Source organism: Mustela erminea, chromosome X (assembly GCF_009829155.1).
Source record: "Mustela erminea isolate mMusErm1 chromosome X, mMusErm1.Pri, whole genome shotgun sequence".
Taxonomy (NCBI): domain Eukaryota; kingdom Metazoa; phylum Chordata; class Mammalia; order Carnivora; family Mustelidae; genus Mustela; species Mustela erminea.
Genome location: NC_045635.1, coordinates 114436286 through 114463686, shown reverse-complemented (window position 1 = coordinate 114463686; position 27401 = coordinate 114436286). Strand labels below are relative to the sequence as shown.

General features: G+C 47.0%; 1 protein-coding gene across 3 annotated transcripts in view; it reads right to left on the bottom strand.

Moving 5' to 3' along the window:
- FHL1 (four and a half LIM domains 1) overlaps positions 1-27401 on the bottom strand; it is a 61567-nt gene that overhangs the window by 16964 nt on the left and 17202 nt on the right. Inside the window, exons 1-2 of one of the 3 annotated variants that reach the window (XM_032329813.1) lie at positions 24182-24199; positions 22152-22224 (exon numbers count right to left, since the gene is read on the bottom strand). The exons of 1 other annotated variant lie outside the window; for it this stretch is intronic. The gene's annotated coding sequence lies outside the window, so the exon portion shown is untranslated. Of the gene's footprint in view, positions 1-22151; positions 22225-24181; positions 24200-27401 lie in introns of those variants that run through there. One more of the 3 variants, XM_032329810.1, reaches the window with a different exon arrangement.

Below are 27401 nucleotides of genomic sequence, written 5' to 3'. Positions count from 1 at the left end.
TTTTATTTTTTTTTATTTGTTAAGATTTTATTTATTTATTTGATATAGACAGCGAGAGAGGGAACACAAGCAGGGGGAGAGGCAGAGGGAAAAGCAGGCTTCCCGCTGAACAGGGAGCCTGATGCGGGGCTCGATCCCAGGACCCTGGGATCATGACCTGAGCCGAAGGCAGATGTTTAAGGACTGAGCCACCCAGGCGCCCTTGTAAGAGTTTTAAATGTCTCCTCCTCCTGGAGTCTGCCGCCTAGAGTCTCACATGTAGGAATGAGCCCAACCACATCCTATAGATATTTTTATGGGCCTCTGACCGGAAATCACCATTGGGACAATCAATGTTGAACAAATGATTTTCAATGTAAGCCACTATAATGACTTCAGATTAAAAAAAAAAAAAAGGAGTGGCACTTAAAACAGAAAATAAAGAGGAAAATGACTTAAGCAAAGAAACAGAAACCAGGAAGAGTTTTAGAAGGAAATACGTAATGTGAATGCAGAATCTCAGATCAGATGAAAATAAATGTTTCATGAAACTGAGCAGCTAGCCAGGATAAATCTTTGTCATATTTTAGGTGTTAAAATTCTCTTCCAGTCTATTTCTACCACCCACTTGTGATGTTTCTGTTTTATTTCCATGTTGCCATGTGCCATGACTCAAAACACCCTTTCAATCATGCTAAGTCCTGGCATTCACCGAGCCCACCTGTTAGGGACATTTCAAGCCTCAGATAGACGCTCGAGGGCGAGACATTCCGTGACCCTAGTCTATAATTCACCCGGCTGATTAATACCCACAACAGGAAAGGACAGGACCTCGAATAAGCTCCCATCTCTTCATTCTTAATGCTGCTAACTGGGATCGACTGCCTTGACCAGAGGTGTCCTCACCGCACCACACGAGCCCTGCTTCCTGATGGGAGAGCTCACCTAGTAACACATACCCTGTCTTCACCCACCAAAAGACTGTAACTACCACGCTACCCTATCATGCACCGCTGTGGCCCTGGAATTCAGGGCAAAGGTCAGGAACCCTTGTGAGTGGCTCTGTGGGGTACAGTCATGGGGCACAGAGTGGCAGTGAGGGCACAGGAGGAAGATGAAGCAGGGATCTGGGGGTGACACAAGAAGTCCACAGGCAACAGCGCTGACTGAGAGGATGATCCAGGTTTCTGGAGGGTCGGAAGGACATCAAGGTGAAAGCCTTGCTTGGTCCCCACCTGCCAGGTCTCCCGAGGGCCATGATCTGGCTGCCTGAGCAGTACTGCAGCCCAGATTCGAAGGCCACACTCACAGGCAGACCCAGGAGGGTGGTGGCCCCCTGTGATTCACGTCTGAGGGAGCAAACATGAATGGCTTTCTGGGACAAGGGCTGCTCTGTGTGCAAGGACGGGCCTTATACCGTGAAAATGCCACAGCGAGACCAGAGTGAAGGCCGGTGTGATCTCGTGGGTGGCCTGCAATGACCTCACTGCCCCGAAGGGTAGCTTGTTTTCTCTGTCAGTCCACATGGTGAGGACGGAGTCTAGTGGGTGGGGTCTGTGCGTGATTCCCCGTCACAGAGACGGCGTAACGACACAGTTGGAAATGACCAGGCCCAGCCACCCCACTTGACAGGCAGGAAAACTAAAGCCCAGAGATGGGACATGACCTGCTTCACTGCCTTAGCAGCAGCTCCAGACCTGGAAGCTGAGCGTCCGGACCCCCGACGCCCTGTCCCCCGCACATCAGGCTGCTCAGTCACGCCACTGTCAAACTTGGGAACGCAGCTGATGGTCCCCTGACTTCTGAGGGTCATCAGCAGGGGCGAGCTGTCTGGGTCACAGACCTCCAGGCTCAGGGACAGTGGTCCGATTCACAGGTGAAACAGTCGGCAGGTCCTCTCCTGCTACTGCAACAGTCCAGAGACCAGACACTTGAGCTGAGGCAACCAGGAAGGAGCCAAGACAGGGAAGGTACAGGTTGATGGAGGAGCAAAGGACCCACCTACAACAGCTGACACACAAGGAGCACGAGTGAGTGGTTCCAAACCTCTTGAAGTCAAGCAATGCGCTCACCATGCCAGGCCGCGGGTACATGAATAGAATGACGGGAACACAAAGTCCGGCAAATAGAACACGAGAAGGAGTCCGCAGCTAGAGTGGCAGGAGCCACCAAAGGTCACACACTTGGAACGATGACCTCACATTTACCTCAGATTCCAAGCTTTCTTGTTCGTGTTCAAGCCGTGTGAGAGTCAAAGAACAAATACGTGAATATGGACCAAGTGTAGAGGAGCCCCGCCGGTCTCAGGTATGGAGAAGGAAACCAGGGCCCAGGGCGAGGATGCCACCGCATTCCACGCAATGCAGATCAGACGGTGTAGACCGGGCCGTCATGATTTTTGAGGGCATCCATGAAAGAAATTCAAGCCTTAATTTTTATACGGGACTGTCTGAACTAATATTGTTCTAAGACAAACAACATGGGATTTGCCCTGAGTTTAATACAGCTGTATCTATTTTCTCAAGTTTCAGGAGAAGAGTGTAGTGGCTAAGGGCATGGACTTTGGAGACAGAAGGCCTAGAATCTCCACCACTTACTGGTTGTGTGCCAGCAAATTCTACTTAATGTCTCTGTGACTCAGTTTGCTCCTCTGTAGAATGGGGATAACAGGAGCACCTATGTCAATAGGGTTGCTGTAAGCACAGTATACTGCTATTCATTCAATTATATTCTACAAGTGAGGATTCCTGAACAGCAGATTCCTGCAAAAGAAAAACTTCTTTTCGAGCTTACTACTTCACAGAGGACATGTGGAAAAGAGGTAAGAGCCCACCTATAAGGGTTACAGCGTGAGAGGTCTCCATGAGGACAGTTTTAAATGTCCTAAAGACTCAGGGCAATTAGCCTCTGGCAGCACAACAGTCCAGGCATGGACACAGAGGGTCTAGGAGCAGATGGCGGACACCTAGGGAGAATGAGACTGCCCCTTGATCCTCTAGTGAAAACAGAAGACCCCTTATGTCTCAGGGTGGGGAGGGATTTTTCCCTACATCCCTCCAACCAGTGAGGCCCAGTGAGCCCAATGGATGATGAGACTTCCCAACACAACAAATGAAGGCTTGCTCTGATGGGACTACTTAATGAGGAAGGCCATCTGTGTATCGCATCTCTGATCTTAAGTTGGCCCTTGCAGATCAACGAGAAGAGGTGTACCATCAGAAACAGTAGCTCTGGCCATAACATAGGTTAGTTTTGTATGTAATACACAAATTAATTCTGAACGAATGCCAAGGGCATGGGTCTCAAAGACATGTCTTAGGGGCGTCCAGGTGGCTCAGTCAGTTAAGCGTTTTGACTCTTGGTTTTGGCTCAGATCCTGATCTTAAGGTTGTGGGATCGAGCCCCTCATCAGGCTCCACACTCAGCACGGAGTCCAGTTAGGTTTCTCTCCCTTTCCCTCTCCCTCTGCCCCTTTCTCCACTCATGTTCTCTCTAAAATAAATAAGTAAAATCTTCCAAAAAAAAAAGGAAAAAAAGAAACCACCATCTTATCATCTTACTAGGCCACACAGAGGAAGGGCTCAGCAGCAGACCTGAGGTGAGCTGGCATGTAGAGAGACTTGGTTTGAGTGAGCACAGTAAGGCCTGAGGTCTCGGGGGTGTCAGAACTGAAAGACACATCATCTCCCTTGCTCCTGACCAAAGACACGTTGTGGTCAACTTCCCATGCCCACCCCAAGAGGAATTTGGGTTTAAGTTCCCAGAGTTGGGAACACTGACACAACACTGTTACCTGCCCAACCCACAGACGGGCCAGCTGCCATGATGGGAACTGTCCTGCTGGGGGACAGTCCGTAGTGCCACAGCACCTGTGAAGGCAAGCGACTAGGGGGAGGAGGAGTTATGTCTGTCAGGCCCACAGGTCTCCCCTCCTTTTACAAAGGGCTCCTTAAACCCTATGACTCAGCTCAACCCAGGGGAATACAAGAAAGGGAAAGGGAGTGGCTCCTGGGAACAGGGAGGCAGGATGGGGCCAGGGGCCCCTCTGAGATCAGTTACTGGGAGAGAAAGGGCAGAGTAGTCCGAACGGTTCCCTGTGGCTCCCTTCCAAGCGGCCGTGGCCTACTGTCCCAGTGGCATGGACCGGGGAAGGCCTCTAGCCGCGACACCTCGAGCCCATGTGCCACAAGTCCTTACTATGGAGCAGGGTTTCCTTCATCGGGGTTACCAATATTCCCCAATGAAATGAGATCACTGGCGAGTGTCAGGGAAAGCAGCTCAAGGACAGAAGGCCCCTGGTGTCATCAGTGACACTATGTGAAATATTTTACAATGGAAATATTTCTTAAGTGGGAACAGAAGGAAGTTGTTCACGGCTTCATATGTTCACGGTGATTCTTAAAGTTTCCACGTTCCTGACTCTACCAAGTTGCCGTCCAGTTTATGTATTAAGGTCCAATTTACACACCATAAAATTCACCGTCACAAAGCGCACACCTCAGTGGTTTTTAGCATCTTTGTAAAGTTGTGCAAACATCGCCCTCATCTGATTCCGGAACATTTTCGACACCAAGAAAAATACCCTGTGGCCATCAGCAGTCACTCCGCACCACCCCCCCAAGCTTTCCTCCAGCCCCCCAGCAACCACTCGTCTGCTTCCTGTGTGGGGAGCTGCCGATTCTGGACACTTCATACCAGTGCAGTCATACGGTGTGTGTGATCTTCTGTGCCTGCCTTCCTTTCACAAAGCCTGCTCTTTCCTCCGTGCTGTAGCAGGTACGGCCCTTCGTTGTATCTTACCGCCAAATAATAGTGCATTGTATAGCTACGCCGCACCCTGTTTATTCACTCGTCTGGTGACGGACAGGAGCTGTTTTGGCTTTCTCACTGTTAGGAATAATGCTGCTGCTGAACCTTTTGTTTTGTGTATGGATTTACTTTATTTTTGAAATAGCAAAAATTTTTTTAAAAGGTACAAGAGAGTCTATAGTGAAAAATCTTTCTGTCCTGCCTGTCCCCAGACACCCACTTTGTCTCTCTCGAGTCACCAATGATACCAGTGTCTTCTTAGGGTTCCAGAGATACTGGGCCTAGGAAAACAGGGAGCTGTATACATTTGGTCTTTTTCCCTTTTTAAAAATATAACGGTGGTGTACTACACATACTCTATTCTACACCTTGCCTTTTGGACTTAATATATTTTCAAGAGTTTTGCATGTGAGAGCATAAAGAGCTTCCTACTTTTACAAGGTACCTAGTATTCGGCTGGGCAGACACACCGCAATTGTCTTACTTGGTCCCTTACTGAAAGACACTTGAGTTGTTCTCAGTCTGTTACTACAAACAACGAACCAGCTCATAAAAGTAGTAAGTTCATTTCATCGGATTGCCTTCCCCTCACACCCAGCAGGGGTCGGACACACGGAAGAGTTGCGATTTACAAGGGATGCAAGGGAGCAAGAGAGAAAAAGGAAAAGGATGAAAGGCTCTCAAGTGGATTGGGTGGCACCCCCCCCCAAAGCTTACTGAAATGGCAGATTATTTTTGTCCTCGCGGAGAGGATGCCATCTGGGAGTCCCATGCCAACTATGCTAAGGTTGCCCTGAGTTAATAAGCCACCCAGACAGGAAGTGGCTTTTGATTCCAAGTTTAGTGATCTTTGCACCAAACCTTAATGCCTCGCCAGTGAATTACAAAACAAGAAAGGGAGTAAAACACTTATCCGGACAACCTACACGTACGCTCACATTGCCGGCCATTGGCGGCGGGGGAGGGGGGGGTGTCCCCCAGCCCGACACTGACGAGGCACTCCGTGTTCATCAAGTCTTTGGGCTGAGAAGCTATAAAGTATATATGGTACCTGACTTTCAAATGTTTGTGTTCTCCTCTTTGTTTTTAAAAAAACGCAAGGCAGCTGCTGGGCTAGGGGTTACAATGGAGTGACCCGAGGCGGCCACGAAGCCTGGCGGGTGATTAGACCGGGACCGTGTCCCTGGTGTGCACCGCCAGCCCAGTGCCTGGCTCTGACTCACAGGCCTGACCTTCAGGCCACACACTGGGAAAAGAGAACCCCAGCCTCGTTCCTCGCAGAAACCGGGTAGGAGTTTTCTGGCCTCTGTCTGCAGCAGGGTTTTAAATGAACCCCGTGAGTGTTCCTTCTTGAAAGCAAGAGAGCAGCTCCATGTCTGTGGCCTCAAAAGTCTGTCTTTCCTGAAATGGGCGCTTATTCTAAGGTCACATCACTAATCCAGGGCCAGGTGACCTGGGTTCTCTTCGTCCCTGACTTACCAGCTGAGACCAATGAGAGAAAGAAATGTCCCCAGCACCGCACTCTGATCTCCCAGCGGACACTGGACAAGTTAACTCTTTGGAGATCAGGAAAAGGGGCAAATGTTTATGAATCAGCACTAATATATGCAAACTTATCTAGAAGCATGCTTCCCAGCTATTTCAGTTAGATGTGAAAACAGGGGTCCTCAGTCATAGGGTTGTAGCAATTCAGGGTGGCAAACCGGGAGTATTATAAAAATTATGAAACCCAATTAATTTTAATTCACTTCAAACCGTCTATTCGTTTATCGTCACAAATTAACACTGAAGCCCATATAAGCGATCATACTGGGTCAGGAAGTGGGCAGGGAAGAGCTTAACTCAGGAGCTGAGCCACAGCAAAGCCAATTACAAGTGGACTTTGTGAAAACAGAGAGAAGAGTATAAAAGTGAAATTAACTTTAAGCTTTCATTTAATGAAAAGACCTGGGAGTGTTTTTGTTGACTTGACTGTTTTGTAACTCAAGGAACGAGCAATAGACGTGGAATCAGAAATCCCAGAGAGAATTCTCGGATTGTTGGTTCATTTTCCTTCCCCATTGATATGATGGGGAGGTTAATACCGATCTGATTGTTTAGGAACCGAATTAAATCGTCTGTGCCCTGGTACTGTCCGAAATGAAAAGGAACACTGAAAAGACAGATGTGTCAAAGAAAAGAAAAATACATACATCTGTCATGCTTTGTACCCGAGCAGGTAGTGTCTGCTCACTTTTCAAGTGGATCTAAGTTTTCACATGATTCATCCGCCATGAGTCTCACAAAAAGATACACCTATTTATCATGCACCATGAAACCTAGGAGCAGGTCACTGGGAAGAGAATAACAACCTCCATGATGGGGATTCTCTGTGTCGTGAGCCCACACCTCTCAGGACAGAGAATTCAGAAAGGAGTCATATGGGCATTTCACTTTCAATTAGGGTCTAGCTCTTTAATCCTCTTGTATTTCGTTACAATTTCATTCTCTGCAAAGACTCAAGGGCCTGGGAACAAATGTGTAATAGGCAAGCTCCACATAATCTTGGCTCTTGGCTTTGATCTACTAATCAAAGGCATACCTCCCCTTCTGCACACTTGGAGAGGGGCAATTTCAGTTGCTTTGGGTCTCTGACATGGTTTACCCTTCCATCTCCACAAAGAGAATAATTCGGAAAACACTCAACGACAGAAAAAATTACCCCAAGGTTAGTCTGAAGACTTTTATCCTGGAAAAAGCAAAGAAAACAAGGAGCACTTTTTATTTCTGTTGTGGAAAGGGCTGGAGATTTAGTAACAACTTGAAGAAGTGAGTTAATCCCTTTGTAACATGGCCAAGACAGGGTTTATTTTCCTACTGTTATGATGGTAACTTAGAACACACAGGACAACAATATCAAATATCAATTCCCTTCAGAGCTGTAACTTTCTAAATGTAGTTAAGTAGTAATTTGTCAAGATCATCATTCAACACACAAATAATTTCTACATAGTCATTTGAACCTCCACGCCACGTTCTGTATCACATCCTCAAATGCTATATAAACCAGGTACTGTTTTCGTGAAAGAAGACTACAGGCGGTACAGACAGATAAACTGAGTCATTAAAAAGATTAAGTGTCTTGCCTTAAGGGAGGGGGGCGAGGTCAAGCCAAGAATAGAAGCACAAGTTTTGTCACCTGTCCTAATCATAAATCTAGACAACTGTCCACCTTCGTGCTAGCAGTAAGTACACAGTCTAACCAATTCCGATGTGTTTTAAAAACACGTTTTTGCAGGGAGAAGACACATCTTCTGAACGGATCTGTGGAAATGTTTAATGAAGGTGGTACTGTACGTGGAACAACAGAACATAAAGTATTCGTACCTAGAACAACCCTTTTCAAAAATTAAACCTGAGGGCACCTGGGTGGCTCAGTGGGTTAAAGCCTCTGCCTTCAGCTTAGGTCGTGATCCCAGGGTCCTGGGATCGAGCCCCACATCGGGCTCTCTGCTCGGCAGGGAGCCTGCTTCTCCCCCACCCCCAATCTCTCTCTGCCTACTTGTGATCTCTGTCAAATCAATCAATCAATCAATCTTTTTTAAAAAATAAAACCTGATTCATGATAGCCCCTGATCGTTAATGAAATAATTCAAGCACCTGAACTGAAACAAAATCTAGAAGCAGTTGTAACCTGCTCTAGTATAGCGAAGACAACTCGTCCTCTGTGTTGTCGGGTTCATGCCACGGACTCCAAACAGGCCAGTCACATTCTGAGATCAAAGACCAAGTCGGGGTGCCTGTGGGGTTCAGTCGGTTGGGCATCTGCCTTCAGCTTGGGTTGTGATCCCAGGGTCCTGGGATCCAGTCCCACGTCAGGCTCCTTGCTTGATGGGGAGCCTGCTTCTCCCTCTGCCTCTGCGTCTGCCTCTCCCTCTGCTTGTGTGAGTATTTCCCCCATCTCTCTCCCCGCTCAGACAAATAAATAAACAAATAAAATCCTTAGAAAGAAAAACAAACAAACAGAAGAGCAATTAGGGACTCCCGGGTGGCTCAGTGGGTTAAGTGTCTGCCTTCATCTCAGGTCATTATTCCAGAGTCCGGGGACTGAGTCCCGTGTTAGGCTCCCTGCTCAGCAGGGAATCTGTTTCTCCCTCTCCCTCTGCTTCCTGCTTCCCCTGCTTAAACTCTCTCTCTCTGTCAAATAAATAAAAATCTTAAAAAACAAACCGACCAACCAAAGAGCAAGTCAGTGGTAGTGAGGAATCACAACCTCTGCGACCTAATGGTCTCTTCTGAGATCAAAGTACAAATTGTTCTATGGTGCCAAGGAGTTTTTATGAGCTGGAAAGGGTGGTATGTCCATCTGCGGTGCTCAGTAAAGTCTGTACAAGTCCCTATGCATAATTTGGTCCTAGTCAATTTCTGACACATTTAAAATGTATCTCATCGCCCAGTTCGCCACCCACATCCCCCACCTACTCCCTGCCCCCAAAGATCTCTTCTCCTAACTTTTATTTCATCTACACTAACATTTCTTGGAAGGTCACAGCAGGGACCTGCTTCTTCCCAAGCAACAGCAGCTGGAACTGGGGTGGAAGCTACAGGAATTGTCCCTATGGGGAGTGGGAAAAGCTGCTTGGAAATGCTTTTAAGGGATCTGCCAGCTAACTCAAGAGTGCAAGTGAAGACTTCCAGAAGGAAGTATACCCAGCCAACCCCCTAGGCCAAGGGAGAGCGTTTGGACAGGATTCTGGGGATTGAGAATAAAGGGAGCAACAACACAGCTTTGCAAGAATGTACAGCGCTTTCCGTACAAAGAGGGGCAAAAGCCATACACTCAAAGCTCTCATCTGCAACCTGGTCTCAGCGCTCCAATTGTAACAGGAGTGTTTTATAATAATTTGCACTTAACACCTTGACACCAGCGTTTGGGATCGGGTCCAGTGGAGACCAATTTAGTCATCAGTTAACTGCTCCCCTCTGCTTTCCAAATAAAATAGATTTTGTTGGAGTGACCAACACTTGCCGTTCATAACAGATTTAAAGACGATCCTGCCTCTCTGTAAGAGCTGGAAGGTATTCGGCTCCTGTCTCAACAATGAAAACAAAATTTACAAGGATACCCCCCTTCTTTATTAGGGTTCAGTAACGTATGAGTCACGAGAAAGTTCAGATTTAAAAATACGCCACTGTTCTTTTCCAACACCAGGCCAGAATTCCAGAAAATCTGTTACATTTAAAATAAGGCTTCTAAGATTTTTCCCAGTAAAACCGAGCATTTCTTTTATGTCTTTCATGGGCCTCTACGCCAATGTATGCATGTTACACAAACGTGTTCAAAAAGCCAGACTCCAAGGGTGTAAAATACGTAAAACTCCTTAACTGGCGAAATCTACTGCATTTACTTTGAAATGCATCCAAAGAGAGAGTGAATTTATGGATAGACAGTGGGATGCGTAGAAATGGTGACGGAAGAAAGTAAAACCTTAATGGTGGACCTAGACGATGGGTACATAGGTGTGCACCACAAAGTCACTTCAGCTTGGAAAGTCATCATAAGATGTTAGGGGAGAATAAAGTCTACATAAGCAAACATTTCAAAACACAACTGCAGCCACATACAAGCAGGTACTGGCTTCGGAAACGCATTTTAGACGACAAGCACAGAACGTGGTACGGTCTGGAACGAAGGGACGGTGAGTACCCCCGCCTCCAGCTCAAAGAAACCTGCCAAAGCCACCAGAAAGCTTTTCGGGCATAATCCAAGAAGCCCTGAAAAATCTCATTGGGAACTGCAACACTGCGGACTTAGGTTGAGCAGTCTGAGCTATGGGCCAAGAGAGAGACCTTTTAGAAGGTTCTCTGATCCATTTACTCGGCCCCATCTGAGGAATGAGACAGGAGCCAGCCTCTGGCTTCTTAACTACCTTTCCCCCTTTTATGGCCATTTCAAGCTAAAAGTATATACTTACCGCTTTCCAGATTCCTAAAGGTACTAGAAAAAAAAATCTAAATATAACAGATGGCTAAGCACTCATGGTAACTAGAAACCAAACTGTAACTTCAGCTTTCTTAGGCCAAGGCCTTAACACCAGGGCTTTAGTGCAATGCTCTTGCTGAAGACCTTTTGTCTTTATTCCCGTAACAGAAATATTACCCTGGCTTTGATGGATGACAGATAGGTGTTAACCAAAATTTTATTTTAAGTTGACATGAATAACCTTTACTTATTTTCAAGTCAACTGGTAAGTGTTCCCCAGTATGTTAAAATTTAATATAAAACACCGCTGATGTGGTGCTGAAGAGGTCTGCTGCTTTTTGTCAGTTTTTTAATTTTTATTTTTTAATTTTTTAAAAAGATTTTATTTACTTATTTGACAGAGAGAGAGAGAGAGAGAGATAGATATCACAAGTAGGCAGAGAGGCAGGCGGAGAGAGAGGGGAGGAAGCAGGCTCCCCGCTGAGCAGAGAGGCTGATGCTGGCCTCGACTCCAGGACCCTGGGATCATGACCTGAGCTAAAGGCAGAGGCTTAACCCACTGAGGCACCAGGCACCCATTGTCAGTTTTTTTTAATAGTTCAGTACACTTTGAAAAGTCTAATTTCAATGTTGGTGAAACCTCTGCCACATTTCTATGAATTCTAGGGTTCCACGGAATATAATGGGAAAATCAATGGAATGGAGGGACCCATAAGGTACCTGGCAGGCTCAATCGCTAGAGTGCGTGACTCCTGATCTCGGGTTGTGAGTTTGAGCCCCACATTGGGCACGGAGATGACTTAATAATAAAACCTTGGGGGGGAAAAAAAAGAACGGAAGGACACTATACGCGTACTGTTAGCGTTTATGAGACCCATGGCCACTGAGCCTTCCCCAGACAGTATGAGAGGTAGTGCACTGCTCACTTCCTGCTTCTGAACCTCCTTCCCCATCCCTTGTCAGACCTACCTCGAACCTTCTGCCCCACTAGCCTCGACCCTCCAGTTTTCCTCATAGAAACGAGACCCTCAAACTCTACATCCTCAGCTGACGTTCCAAGTCTCAATAATACAAATCATGTGACCATGCCGCGGGTGGGGAGCGGGGGCAGTGGCATGTACAGGTCAGTGTGCTTGCTGTACTTAGACAACAAAAAAAAAAACCCCACGTCTGAAAAGGGAGCTTATTTCACATTCGACTTACCGTCTCTTCTTAGCCACTGCCCCGACAAGTGCCAGGACATTACACATCTGAAAGCAGCCCTAAGGTCAAGGCTGAAACCACATAACGACATGCATGCTGAAGTGTTTGGGGGTGGAGTATAAGGGTGCTGGCGGTTTATGCTGAAATGCCTCCAGAAAGGAAGGCAGACTAACACATGGATGGATACATAGATGAAACAGTGAACACAGTGAAATGCTTAATCATAGAATCTGGGCGGTACGCATATGAACATTTCCTATATAGCTTCAACTTTTCTGCCTATTTGAAAAACTGCATAATAAAAGGTTGGAAACCAATGATGCCATGCCACAGTGAGGTAGGAGGGACTCTTCTATTCGAGAACACGCTCCAGTGATGGCTGGTATTAGAGGGAACAGGGAGTCAAACAACGATCCTGGGGCGGTCCTCAGTAATAACATCGTAATGCTCTGTAGGGTTTCTAATTCATAAAATGCCCTTCATTCAGTTAACGGTTTCTCTAGTGACTGCCTGCAAAGCCTTTAGCAATGAGTTAGAGCTGACATGGAGGGTATCGGAGAAAACAGTTTCCAGTTTCCTGGGGGGAGGACAGGGGCGCCCGCTCACCTGCAGAGGATCTGTTCCATGACCCTCCATGGACGCCTGAAGCCACAGACAGTACTGGTCCCGACATGGATTGTTTTTTCCTGAATACATACCGATGGTCAAGTTTCATTTGTAAATTAAGCACAATAAGAGACGAATGCCAAAAACTAATAATAACATTGACCGATGAGAATGATATACCGTCATAAAGGTTATGCGAACGTGGTCCCTCTCGCAGTATCTTATCGTGACGTGCTCTTCCTCCATGTGGTGCTGATGGGAAGGAAAATGCCTCCGCGATGAGACAAAGTGAGGAGAAGGATGGCATCAGGCTCCTTCTGATATTCTCATACCACGTCAGGAGGAGGATCACCTGCTTCCAGGTCATGGCTGACCGCAGGTGACAAAAACCCCAGAAAGTGGAACGGAGTTCAGAGACGGCAGCCCCAAGCAAATCCCTAACTCCCTTTGGGCCTTCGATTGTCCCAGTGCCAAAAAGGGAACACCCAGGAGAGGACCAAAGGAGCTGGGCAAGGTCCTATGTAAGGACTGGGGATATGGAGGACACAGCTGGGAACACGAAGGAAGGGCTAAAATAACGGAACACACTGGGTTGTCTCCGGGTTCAAACCTGTCTTGTGAGCCCAATGCCAAGAGGGGAACTCACTTTCTCCATTCCGTGAGCATATGAACCACTTTCGTGAGCAGAAGGCACTATCGATTATGAATCCCCTACCACACGGACACTGACAACTGTGTACACAAACCCATCATAGAATCCACAGAAAAAGCACCACTAGCAAATGTTAAACTTTAAAAAAAAAAAAAGCACCACTGGCTCTGGAATAGAAACACTTGGTATATCTTATGTAAATGACTAATTCGTAGCCCCGAAGAATGTATAAAAATGGTCCTATCGTATACACACATGTCATGGTTGGAGAGGAAGACCACAGATTTTCACCAAACTCCCTTAGGACTGCTGCTTGATATCTTAGGTGAGGACACGTTATGAAACTGACTGTTCACCAGCTACCCGGCTACCCCTGTGGAAGACACGGGATAGGAAGGACGGAGCTCATCTGGCGGACGGCACAAGAGAGGGAGGCGGCTGTTCTACATAAATTTTTGAATATTTCATCCTTTTTAGTTACATTGATCTGATTCCTAGAGCTGTTTCAACAAAATGGAAATACTCACAATCATAGTAAATTACGACTAGCATTAGCACGGTTCTCCACGCCGGGCTTTCACGTAAGGCTGACAGGATAAGCATGATGGTGACAATGACAATAAGGAGGATAAAAAGTGCTATTCTTTCTCAAAAGCACTGTCAAGGGCTTCAGCCTTCAGGGTTTGAGGTCTGCGAAAGCTCTGACCTCAGCTGGGCTTATTGTACTGACCACGATAAAATGTACATGATTTAGCTGTGTGTGACCTTATCTGAGAAGTTTCAAACGTAGGACTTAAGTGACTATCCAACATTCATCTCCCAAGTATGGATCTCTTTACAGGCGAGCATCTGTTGTTGGCTTCTCAAGACTTTGTCCTATTAATAGACGAGTTGATGATGGAGAAAAGTGTCTTAAAACAACTTCCACATCCATGGAGTTTTACGATTTTAAAAAGTCTTAATAAAAACATTAAATATTCACAAGTTCCTGCTCGACCTGGACTGAATTTGATGACATATCTAATCCCTAATATTTCACTGTGGAATAAGGATGCAACACACTTATGTCACCTCCTGCCTTGGCCTTCGCGCCATGCGTGTTAGTCATGGATGGGCTCCTTTGCTATGGTTTGAAAGAGAACTTGCATATATGAATTTGCTCCTAGAAAAGATATAAGGACCTGCAAACAGGTAAATTCTCCACGAAAAGACTAACACAGTATATACAAGCCTTATTTAAAGGAAAGAACTCTGATGTGATTATGGATAAATCATTAAACTTCCTAAAACGGGAGTATCCTTCAAAGTCTCAAAGCATCGTATGGGAGATGATGCAAAATTTTAACAGTCTGAACCAACTTTAGTCCAAGATGGCTTGACACGAGCTACCTTGGAGGTCAGACTTCCCAGGCCTTTGTTTTACATCGAGTGGATACACTAGACTTAAATTGCAGTGTACAAATCTAGCTTCTTCCGTGGGAATCCTTGTCCAACCCGACCTTTATTATGGACCTCCATGCCTCAGTTCAATATGCTTAAAGTCTGAAATGTGGTTTAAACATGTACATGCATGTGGATTTATAATCCTATAATAGATAAAGAAGATATGTTTTAAAAATAAAGAAATGCGTAACGTCCAATCAACGTTCCTTCCCGTTGACTTAACTTTTCTTACAAATGGTTCTCTTATAGAAAGTTCTTATGGACTGTTCCTTCACATTATCTATATAGTACTTTATTTCACTGAAAAGAAAATGGTTTCCTGGGGCTATCAGTAATGTTGTGTGCATGCGCACGTTTCTGTAGAAGATTTCTCATTTCTTTACAAGTGCTACACGAACTCTGAAGACGGCCCAAGAGTCCAAGACTCTGGAGATCCCACTTTTCAAGAGACCTGTGAGGACCCTTCCTCTAAGTGAGGTAGTATCCCTCCCCCAGGGAAAATGAATTCCTTCTACATCAGAGGCTGGGAAAGCTAGGCCGTGTACAAGAGGTCAAAATTAAGTCCATTAAATCTCAGCACTGGACTTAGTCACCATAGAGACAGGGGAGATAAATAAACCAGTAACCTTAACAAATGGGCTGCACCTTTGCCAGACAGATCTCTGACTTACCATTATTTTTACTTAAGCATCTCTCAGTCCAAACATAACGGACGAGGAAGACTACAAAACCAAACAGAACTGGGCCCAAAAGCAATAGGAACGCTCATGCAGGCAAAGGGCAGGCAAAGAGTCAAGAGCTACCCGCCCCCCCCAGTAATGTGCTCTCTGTTCCCCTTGAACAACGATTGCAACATGAAGCTCTAGAGGCAATGACATATGGGGAAAATATGCGGTGCTCAAGCCAGAGGAAACCATGTCAGAAAAGAAAAACAGACATGAAGTAACTGACCTAATTAAAGGAGAAGAGTACACTTCCAGCAGGGAAACAAGTCGATCTGACACAGGGAACCCAGCTGGGTAGGGGGCGCTGTACAGAGGCTCGGGACGGCAGAGGGGACTCTGTCACTTAGCTCAAGGCCACCAGAAGAGGAACCAGGCATAGTCCTTGCATTGCGGCCCCACTGATGCTCTACTTATGGGCACCCGGAGCCTTCAGACAGCGAGATCTGTGCCCTGGCACTGCTACCCGGGAAGAGAAAGCTCAGAGACAAAGATTTATACTCGACCACGTAGGTCACCAAGATGCCTCTCTACCAACCACAGAAAACAGAAGAAAAATGGGGAAAGAGAAGGAAAAGGGAAGAAAACCGAGAGTGGAGCATGATGGAACAAAGCAGCAAGTAGGAACTCTATCCTCAGAACCCCAGGCCTAGGCTCTAGGCAGGAGTCTCCACCAGATCTCAACACCAACGGATTGTGACACCAGTGGAGGAGGTGAAAGCTGGGGAAGTTAGACCTCGAGGCGGGCCATAGACCTGCGGTACAATGTACAAACCGCAGACAGTAATATGGAGAAAACCTCAAACGACGTGTTCCCTCTCGCTCTTGTCCACATGCACGTGGCTCTTTACCAGGCTGTCATCACAGCACACAGACAGATGTGCATGGCGTGTTTTAGGAAGGCCGTGTTGTACAGTCCTTCCATACCGCTCTGTATGCCTCAAGATGATCATCTCAGGCCGATTTGTGGAATTCCACCGCACAGCTGTATCCTAATGGCTTAACCAAGACTCCTTCTAGAGTCCTTAAACCAATTCTCTAATGTTGGACATGTAAATCCTTTCTTTTTGTCCATGAGAATACCTGTGATAAATACCTTCATTCTCTTCTTGGGAGCTTGGCCAAAAACTGCCAAATCATGTTCCAGAAGGCTTATTACCAGCTTCCAGCACTACCAGCAGTGTTTCTCAGTTTCGAGGCAACCAACTGTATGAGCACTAGGTTTTCCTTTTGTTTCTGTTGACTTAATAGGTGAAAAATATATCTTTGAGATGTTTGAATATGCTTTACCTTTGCACACCAAAGAGGCTGAACGTTTCTGCAGGCATTTATTTGCTCTGCGAGATAACGGTACATTTCTCAACCTTCTACCTCGCTACAGAATTCACTCAAACAGCAGTTAGGCAGTATCTACCACTGTAACTAGCTGCAGAATTCATTCACCTGGAGGTTACAGAACACCTACCATCCCACCTACCTGGAAAATTCAATCAGCTGCTGGTTCGGGAACACCTACCATCATACCTAGTAGCAGAATTCATTCAGCCGGTGGTTAGGGAGTATCTACCATTGTACCTAGCTGCAGAATTCACTCAGCCAGCGGTTAGGGAGCACCTACCATCAGGCGGCACTATCTCGGCACATTCTGTGCGTGATATGGAAATTAACTATCTTACCAAAGGCACCACACTCTTCTCCTGGTGTTTTCCTTTCCTGAGTTTTTCCTAGCTTTCCTGAGGTTTAATTAACAAGAAATATACACGCTGCAGGTAGAGAGCATGATGACCTGACATGGGCTTATGCTGCGAGCTGATTACCACTGCAGAGTTAGTTAACATATCCGCCACCCCAGAGTTCCTGTTTCTTATGTGGGTGCTTAACAACACTGAAGATCTACTCTCAGAAAATTTTACGTATTTGAGCCTGTTGATACTCTTCCTTTCTGACTACCACTCTCACTATATAGCTTACAAGGCTAACATTTATCCAGGGACTCGGTAACTGTCCTATTTTCTGTGGTCTTATTTACAAGTTTTCTAAGCGTCTCATAAATCTATTCTCCTACAAAATTCACAATTCCAATTCCTACTTCACTATTCTTGAGCTTTAACACATGTAGCTATTTTACTGTAGATACTTAAAGCATGTTTTAAAATAAAAAAATTATCTTTTATATGGCTATGTTATATTAAAAAACTGACTTCTGGGGTGCCTGGTTGGCTCAGTCGGTTGGGTATACAGCTCTTAATTTCAGCTCGGGTCATGATCTCAGAGTTGTGAGACAGAGCCTGGGGTCGGGCTCCACACTCACCAAGGAGTCTGCTTGGGATTCTCTCTCTCCCTCTCCTTCTGCCCCAACCCACCTCACCCCCCTCCATTTCAAATAAATAAATCTTTAAAAAAAATAGCTGACTTTCTAAACTTACCCTACTGGTGGACTAAACTAGAAGAGAACTAGAAGTGAACTCAGGTTTACCTATGAAGAATCAACCACAAACAGCCTGTCCAAGATCTCCTCTCTTTCTTGGGCCAAAGAAAAATATACATAGAAACGTCACTACGTGAGGGGCACCTGGGTGGCCCGGTTGGCTGGGCATCTGCCTTCAGCTCAGGTCATGATCCCGGGGTCCTGGGATTGAGCCTCACATTGGGCTCCCTGCTCAGTGAACTGGCTTCTCCCTCTCCCTCTGTCTGCTGCTCCCCCTGCCGTGCGCATGCTCGCTCACTCTCTCTCTGTGTCAAATAAATAAAATCTTAATAAAAAAGAGAGAAAAGAAACATCACTGCATGAGCTTTTCCTTAGGATTTCTTTAGGGTTGAGTCCCCTTGCTGGTCCAAGGGGCATGCGTCCTCGGACTAGCCAGTGGTACAATCCAGTGTTTACTGGAACTGGGAAATCTCAGGCCCTTCTCCCAGACTTCCTGTGTTAGAATCCAAGTATGAAAGTTTGAGAAAAGCTGGGGGAAAGAGCACAGGAATCCCCCAAACTCTGTTGATGCTCAATCAGATACCATGAGGAGGTAGCTCTCTCCTCAAATGTTTACCCTCAACTCTTTTGGTGGAACCAATCTCTACACCCAACGTGGGGCTCGGACTCACAACCCCACCCAGGATAAGAGTGGCACGTTCTACTGACTGAACCAGCCAGGTGCCCGACCCTCAACCCTTTCAATGCAGTCTCTTAAGTTAAAATTAGTACCACCCAACCTCATGTACCTGAAAATTAAAAGCTAATACTTTGAGAGAAAGGATGGCCCTCCATCTGGAACCTCAACTTCATCTAAACCGGAGGCTGAAAACTCACATGCCTCTAAGAGCCAAGCAGCTCTTCAAAATGAGTAAAACACTCCGATAACAGCCACCAACGCCTGTCCCTGGCGACGGGGAGGTTGAGAGAGTGGCAGAGGCTCTGGCAAACTTCGGAGCCCGCCTTCCACCTGAAGACACAGCAACTACTCGGCTCCTCAGCCGGCTGTTGCCCAACAGGAATGCAGGCTCCATGTGGCCAGATCTTCTGATATTTCAAAAGAAGCTGGAAGTCTGAGTCTTTAAAACATGTGCAATCTCTCAATTTTTAAATGCTGGCAATTCACTTAAAATTTTAAAAAGAACACCTCTGTGTGCCAGATTCAGCCCACCAGTTTGAGACCTTGGCTCTAGACTGACGATTTCCAAATTCCTTAAGCTTGTGAACCCATCTGTGCTGGTTTTCATGCTTACTTGCCAGGGCACCAAGAAGAGAGGTCACATCAATATAAATGGTACAAACCAAATCACTATGACTACTATACTTTAAATTTTTGTTTTGTGAATATTACTAACTGCCAAATAAATCAATAATGAAAATGACCATATGTCAGTGATACAAATATTTCCTAGATGTGAAATACATGTTTAATTCATTAACAACATTGTCACTACAACAGAAACAAATACATAGAATACACAGCTCAAGGGTGCCTGGGTGGCTCAATCGTTAAACGTCTGCCTTCGGCTCAAGTCATGATCCTAGGGTCCTGGGATGGAGCCCGGCACTGGGCTCCCTGCTTGGCGGGGAGCCTGCTTCCCCTTCTCCCACTCCCCCGGCTTGTATTCCCTCTCTTGATGTCTCTCTCTGTCAAATAAATTTAAAAAAAAATCTTAAAAAAAAATACGCAGCTCATGGGTGTGTTAAGAATTATGGTGGGTTCGGAGCACCTGGCCAGCTCAGTCAGCATAAGACTGCTGATTTCGTGGTTGTGAGTTCAAGCCCCATGCTGGGTGTAGAAAGGACTTCAGTGAATAAATGGATGAATGAATCGGTGAACAAACAAGTAAATAAATACAGAGTTTAAAAGAAAGAAAAAAAGAGTTATGTTGAGTTGAAGTTTTTGTTCCAAGTAATTTCATAATTAAAAGGGGGTCAAATGACAAATAGTGTATTAAACATAAGTTGGGGGACGCCTGGGTGGCTCAGTTCGTTAAGGAGCTGCCTTCGGCTCAGGTCATGATCCCAGCGTCCTGGGATCGAGTCCCACATCGGGCTCCTTGCTCAGCAGGGAGCCTGCTTCTCCCTCTGCCTCTGCCTGCCATTCTGTCTGCCTGTGCTCGCTCTCTCCCCCTCTCTCTCTCTGAAAAATAAATAAAATCTTTAAACATAAGTTGGGATTCATTATTATCTAAAAACCAAAATATCCTCATATGAAAACTGCAAAGTCCATTTTCCTAAACTGTTCAATTGTTTCGAGCAACCTTAAACAACAGAGTGTGAAATACACGATTTACATTTGTTTCCATTTTAGGGCATGTGGGTTCCAGGCAGGGCTGCTCCCCCAGCATTAGGCTTACATACTTCACTATCTGCATGTGTCTCACCCAAGGCGGCATAAATCACAGGCCCAGAGAGCACATCGGCGACAGGCACGTTGAACTGCGCCCCTGAACCTACCCGGGCCTACGCGATACTGGGCAACTGAATTAAAAAGGAAAACCAACTGTCAGCTTCCCCATCTGCAGGCAGGAAAAGCATCCAGGGATGGCCTACACTTGGGGAGCACCAGACCAAAATGTGGTACTACTGTCCTTGGCCCGTGCCTACACGCTTGGCCTCGTACACAGTAGGGCTGAAGGAATGAATCCACCAGGACGAAGCAAGTTAACAGCAAGCAGCGCGGGGGCCGCTGTGCTGCTTCCCATCAAGCCTGTAGATTCCCGCCGTGGGGAAACCGCATTCTACAGACTCCATGAAGCCGCCTGTGAAACTCACTGCTCTAGAAGGAAACCCACGGATGCTGAGCTTTGGTGAAATTAAAGATGCCGCCGGGGTGGTTTAATATCACAAGACCACTCTGAGTACGTACTCAAAAGCCTCCAGTGAAAATGTTTCCCTCCCAGAATACACACTTTCCACGGAAGTGGCCCCAGTGTGGCAGCCTCTGCTCCTCAGACAGAGGGCACCGGGCTTCCAGCTGCCCTCAGGGTCCTCAGAGGACATTGGGAGTCACGGTTCTGCTCTGGTGTTCTCTGGGGCAGGGTGGAGGGACCTAAGATTTCATTTGAAGACAGGTTTCTATCATTAGAAAAAACAAAGTTTGAAAACCACCCTTCTAGGTAAAGGCTACAGATGGCAGCCACGGCAGGGTTGGGACCCTCGGAGGGGAGAATCGAGCACTGGTGGCCAAGAAGCTGCAGATGCTTTGGTCTGTGGCCAGCTGGAAGCCCCAGGCCCTGGGAAGACGTTCCAGCTTCCATGTAATTGAGGAAACTGACAAACCTCGCATTCAACAGTCCTAAAAATCTGTCCTACTTTTTTTTTTTTTATTCTTTAAGGTGTGAATATATAGATTTCAAAACGTGTGAAGAATTCTCCAGCAAGTGGGTGTCAAGGAAACAGCGAGGGCCAGCTTGCGAGCCTCTACCCTCACTGAAATCAACGGCACACACTGCATGTGAGAGTCCTGAGTAGTCCGGGGCCGGCACATGTCAGCTCCTCTCCCACAAACGTGGGGGGTGGGAGAAGGCTGGGGCCCGGAAAGCACAAAGCCGGGGGCCCCTGACTCTGGGCCTGGATGAGCCATCTCTGAGATGTGCAAAGGTGACTATGCCGACTTTCCGGGAGAGCCCTGAGCCACCGAGTCGTCCCAGAGGACTGGGACGTTTTGGCCACAGGACTAAAGGAAGCCAACCGAGGATGTGTGCTAATGAGACGGTTGCCCAATCTGGCCCTTCACACCCATGCAGCCGTGCTCTGAACTTCGGTTCCCATCCACAAACAGCGCGCTGGCCCCTGCCGATGTAACCCCTTGGAAGCCCCCTCGGGCACTCCTACCCCAGATCCTGCAAGGCCAGCAGTGCACACCTTGGCTTGCTGCACCCAGGACGGCTGACTGAGTCAGCCCGACCCTCCCACGAGGTCGCCTGGGCACCAAGCCCCTCCCTCGATGCCACCGCTGCTTTGCGGAGCTTTCCTGCTCCCTACTGTCCACGTTGGGACATGAGCGCCTCGGGGTTCCCGGGCAGCTCTTCTAACACTTCCGTTGTACCTGGCACAATCACTTTTCATGGCCCCAAATTAAAAGCAAGTGAGATTTTTTTTCTCCCCCTTGAAAAGACATTCCCCAGAGCTAATATTTAGGATAAGTAGGGATACTGGTCGCATCAATTAAAATGAATCCTCTTCAATCTACTATACAAATAAAGCTTTTTTTTTTTTTTTTTTAAACAGTGTTGACCCCAACATCACCTATTGGAAGACTGAAAATCAGTGTTTGAATTTGTGGCCATCGGTAAAACTTACCTTACACTGGACACGAGGAGACTGGGATGTATCAGCAAGGGCGGAACACAGTGGATGACAACTTCCAATGTGCCTGAGTCAGGAAAAAAATGCGAAGCAAGATGCGAAGTTACCTTTTCAGAAAAGTTAAGAGAATCTAAAAAAAAAAAAAAAAGCCCACAATAAAAACCCAAAAAATACCCCAAAGTCTACTTCCTTCGAAATGGCTCACAGTAACACCTTCTACTTTGTATTTACAACCCTCAAAGTTAAACTGCCAAGATGTTCCGCATATTTCCCCACTGTCTGTTTATCGCATAACATTCGCACCAGCGGGCGGATCTGGCCCCCTCATTATCAGGCTGCATTAACTCAAACACTCAGCTTTGTTAGCACAGTGAGCTCATGGCCTATTTCAGTTTTAAATTAACATTTGGCAATCACCCGGGTAATCAAAACAAATGACTCAGTCGTTTAGAATAGATTTATTAGTTGAGCCTTACCCCCCCCTTAACATCTTTAGAATATTTTGCCACAGGAGGGATACGATCCAGGCAGAATGTAGAGCACAAGTCACCAGAGGAATATTTAGAGGTGTTGCCATGGAGACAAGGGGCCGCGTGACCATCGAAGTTATCTCCAATCAACAACGGCATCCTAATGCATTAGGATGCAGGCTGACAAGGGGGCTCATCCCTGCCTGGGGTGGAGGGGTGGAGAGCTCGCATGGCTAGCAAACAGGTGTGCCCTGTGTTCTTCCTGTCATCCAAGCAAAGACAGTCCCCTGACATGCTGCCCCCAAGCCCTTGACGCCTCCTCAGAGGCACCTCGATGCTCCCTCCCCCCAATTCAGAAGGGCTGGCTGGGGCTAAGGAGAAAAGAGGTGCGTGAAATCCTGAAACCCAGCCCAAGAGCACCTTTAAAGCAACTGTGAAAGGGACATGAGCAAATGAGACCCGAGGGAAAGATGGCTCCCTGAAGGGAGGGCCGCTCTGTTCTGTTCCCTGCTCCATCTCCATGCCCGAACAGGGTCTGAGGACACACGGGACACTCTCAAGAGGGATCTATGGAGCCGTGTCCGGTGGTGCACAGTGCACTAAGCCTCTGCCTCTTGGTTTCCGCTTATGGGTAGTGCGATCAAGATCCGGGGGGCCTGACACAGGGGACTCTCTCCCCCTCTGCTCCTCCCCCTGCCCTACCTGTCTAAAATAAATAAATAAGTATTTTTTTCCCCTGAATAAGTATTATGGAGGGGCGCCTGGGTGGCTCAGTCCTTAAGCATCTGCCTTCGGCTCAGGTCATGATCCCAAGGTCCTGGGATCGAGCCCCGCATCAGGCTCCCTGCTCTGTGGGAAGCCTGCTTCTCCCTCTCCCACTCCCCCTGCTTGTGTTCCCTCTCTCGCGCGCGCTCTCTCTCTGTCAAATAAATAAATAAAATCCTTTAAAAAAATATCGAACATAGACCGTGGATTATAACCAGGGTCGTGAACGCCCACCTCCCGCCCCCCAACCAACGTTTCCTTGGGCTGCTCACCAAACAAGCAGGGGTTAGAGAGTTTTAAAAGGGTTCGCATACTGGAAAAGAAGTAGCTGGCCCAGTTAGTCCAACAGGCCGACGGGTTCATCTGTGTAGGGATCTTAAAGACAACTGTCATGCTGAAGACAACTACTCCCAACTCCAGACGGACAAGGATGCTGACCACAGGGACAGGTTCTTGTCTGCCAGATCAAAAGCCCAGAGGAAGGCCATATGCGCCAGCGACCAGAACAAGTCTCTAGCTTTCAAAAGCACACGTCTGAAAGTGACTGACTTCAAATACCTTCTAGTCCTCTTCCCACGTCTGTTTACCTGGAGCTACGTACGAATACGCACGACTCGTTCCGTGTTGTGTCTCCTCGGTACTACAGAACCTGCAGGTCTGTCTCGGAGGCAGGGCCGGAAACCCCACCTTTCTTTCCTGACGGTACTCAGCAGGGCACAAAAACATATACCGAAAGGCTTCAGCCAGTCTCCTTTCCCACTACCCACAACCCATTCACACGGAACTCACGGTTTCTAGAAGGTGCCACACCCTTTCAAGCAACTGGGGTGCGAATGCTGCATGGCACAGCTGTTCACACAAGGGTGCCGGAGTCAGACTGCCTGGGCCCAAACACCCGCCCGGCCTCACGGCCGCTGTATAAACCCCTCTGAGCCTCACAATGGGGAGCCGCCTCACAGAGCGGCTGTCTGGCAGGAGGGTCAGACATGGGGAGCCCCTGCCAGTGCCTCACCGAATAGGAGAGGGGCCCAGATCACCCCCAGGATAGCAGGTGCACAGTAAAAATGTTATCAAACTCGGGTAACGATTTCCTGCGCTGCCATAAGCACTTGGCACCACCTATGCCCCTGCTCAGATTCAGCCCAATGTAAACTTCAAACCCAAACCCATCACACACAAGCATTAATGACCTATTTCACCTTACTCCCCCCTTGTGGAATGGATTTCTCCTGGAACTGGGATTCCATACACACGGGGCTCCACTGAGGGAATGGGTTCTGGGCTTAAAGAACTGGAAGAACTTCTTCCCACCCTGCCAGTACATTTCCTGCCTCCTTGGTCTGCTCCCCATCTTGTAGAGATGGGCTACAAGTTCAGGCTTGGAGAGGCTGGATGCGGGGTTGGGGGGGGCAGCAAAAGACTGACTTCCCATAGGGAGTCTTTGCCTGCCATGTTCCCACACACCCTCCAGAGGGCAGGAGAGAGAAAGGCCCAAAGGCTGGGCAGGCGGGGCTCTCACACTGGGGCCCACCTTGGGGCCCCCCCACCCCCCAAGTCAGCCGTGCCACAGCTCATGCTTCCCCCCGTCAAGTGCTAGACCACCAAGGACAGGAACAACATGCAGGGAGATAATAACGACCAGTCTCTGCGTCTCCCCTTCCCTTCTCTGTGCTGCTGTGGTCCCGCTGGGGAGGATGAGACACTTGGGGCAGGTGGGAGCCATGTACCCTTCCCGATGTGCGGTGTGTAACCGCGCCTCTGGACACACACGACACGGACTGTACTGACAACTGTGCACAAGTCAAAGAATAAAAACCCAATGGCAGCCAAACATACTGGGTAAAACGTTGATGACAGCGAAGTCAAACCCAAACAATCCAGGGTTAGTCATGCTTTAAAAAAAACCATGTTCGTCTCATCCCACCCTGACAGCATTAATAAGTGCTCATTTCACCATTCACAGGATTCCAGAAGGAGCCAGCAGGTTTATCCAGGTGACATTTAACATACGTAAGCATTCTCCTGCAGGTTTAACAACAGTCTGTCGCGGTCACAGCCAGGGGTGACCCTGTCACTACCGGCAGCCAAGCTTCAGCGGTCCCCAAATCACCCATCAATTGGGTGAATTACGTGGAAAAAATAAAATCCAGAGCCAGCAGCTGTTGGAATGAACCGAAAAGACCAGTTGAATCAATCACAACGGATGAGCCCCACAGATTCATTGTCTCCTCTAAATTCTCTGAAACGTGATTGTCATGGTAACCGCTCCTTAATCACGCTCTTTAGACTATTCTCTCTTACCTCTGAAACCGGAAAAAGACCGGTGAAGCTCAAACATCTTCATCAGGTCCACTCAGCCTGGCAACGGGCAGCTCAGATGGCTCGCTTTTCCTACCTTTTTTTTTTTTTTTTTAAAGATTTTATTTATTTATTTGACAGAGAGATCACAAGTAGGCAGAGAGGCAGGCAGAGAGAGAGGAAGGGAAGCAGGCTCCCTGCCGAGCAGAGAGCCCGATGCGGGACTCCATCCCAGGACCCTGGAACCATGACCTGAGCCAAAGGCAGAGGCCTTAACCCACTGAGCCACCCAGGTGCCCCCACTTGTCCTACTTTTATCCGGGTGCTCACACTACGGTGTAGTGTAGTCAGGGACAAATCATACAGTGCATCAAGTAGCATACAAAGATCTAGAATTTATGACAAGATCAGTGGGGTATGGAATTAGTGAAACATTTTCAGTAGGGATATGACAAGTCAGATTTAACTAAAACCCTAGATGTCCATCAACAGATGAATGGATCAAGAAGATGTGGTATATATACACAATGGAATACTATGCAGCCATCAAAAGCAATGAAATCTTGCCATTTGCGACAACATGGATGGAACTAGAGCGTATCATGCTTAGCGAAATAAGTCAAGCAGAGAAAGACAACTATCATGATCTCCCTGATATGAAGAAGTGGTGATGCAACATGGGGGCTTAAGTGGGTAGGAGTAGAATCAATGAAACAAGATGGGATTGGGAGGGAGATAAACCATAAGTGACTCTTAATCTCACAAAACAAACTGAGGGTCCTGGGGGGAGGGGGTTTGGGAGAAGGGGGTGGGATTATGGACATTGGGGAGGGTATGTGCTTTGGTGAGTGCTGTGAATTGTGTAAACCTGGTGATTCACAGACCTGTACCCCTGGGGATAAAAACATATGTTTATAAAAAATAAAAAATTAAAAAAAAAAAAGACTTTACTTATTTATTTGACAGATAAAGATCCCAAGTAGGGGCAGAGAGGCAGGCAGGGAGGGGGGAAGCAGGCTCCCTGCTAAGCAGAGAGCCTGATTCGGGGCTCGATCTCAAGACCCCGGGATCAATCACAAGAACCCGGGATCATGACTTGAGCCAAACACAGAGGCTTTAACCCACTGAGCCACCCAGGTGCCCCCCCCACTTTATTTTTATGAATTTATTTTTATTTTTTGAGTCTAGTTGACACACAATATTACATTAGTTTCAGGTGTGTAACATGGGCTCCCCATTATTCTCCACAATTTGGAAAGAGAAAGTTTTGATCCTTACTCAGTTTCAGAAAAGACAGGCTCTATTTTTAAGAGATATCCACTAGATATACTATACATTTAAAGTTGTGATCACTCTAGATTTTTCCCCAGATTTTTATAGTTCCTTTGGAAAACTAAAAAGTACACACCTTTACCAAAGTTGGAGCGATGAGCCATTTTTTAAACCTTGCACTGAAAGACATGTAACACTTCTAAGAAATATTGAATTTGCTTTTATAGGTTGCCAAACAAGGTAAGAAAAGGTGCCTTGCCTTCCAGATATGGCATGACCTATAAACTAACAAAAGGGGGAAAGGTGAGTGATGCCCCCACCATGACCCAAATAAACACTAAGAAGCTCTTTCCATGGGCCATTTCTGGATGCAAATTTAAAGAATTTTTTGGTCATAAAGGAGGAGATATTAAATACAAATATATTTTTTATTTTTTGA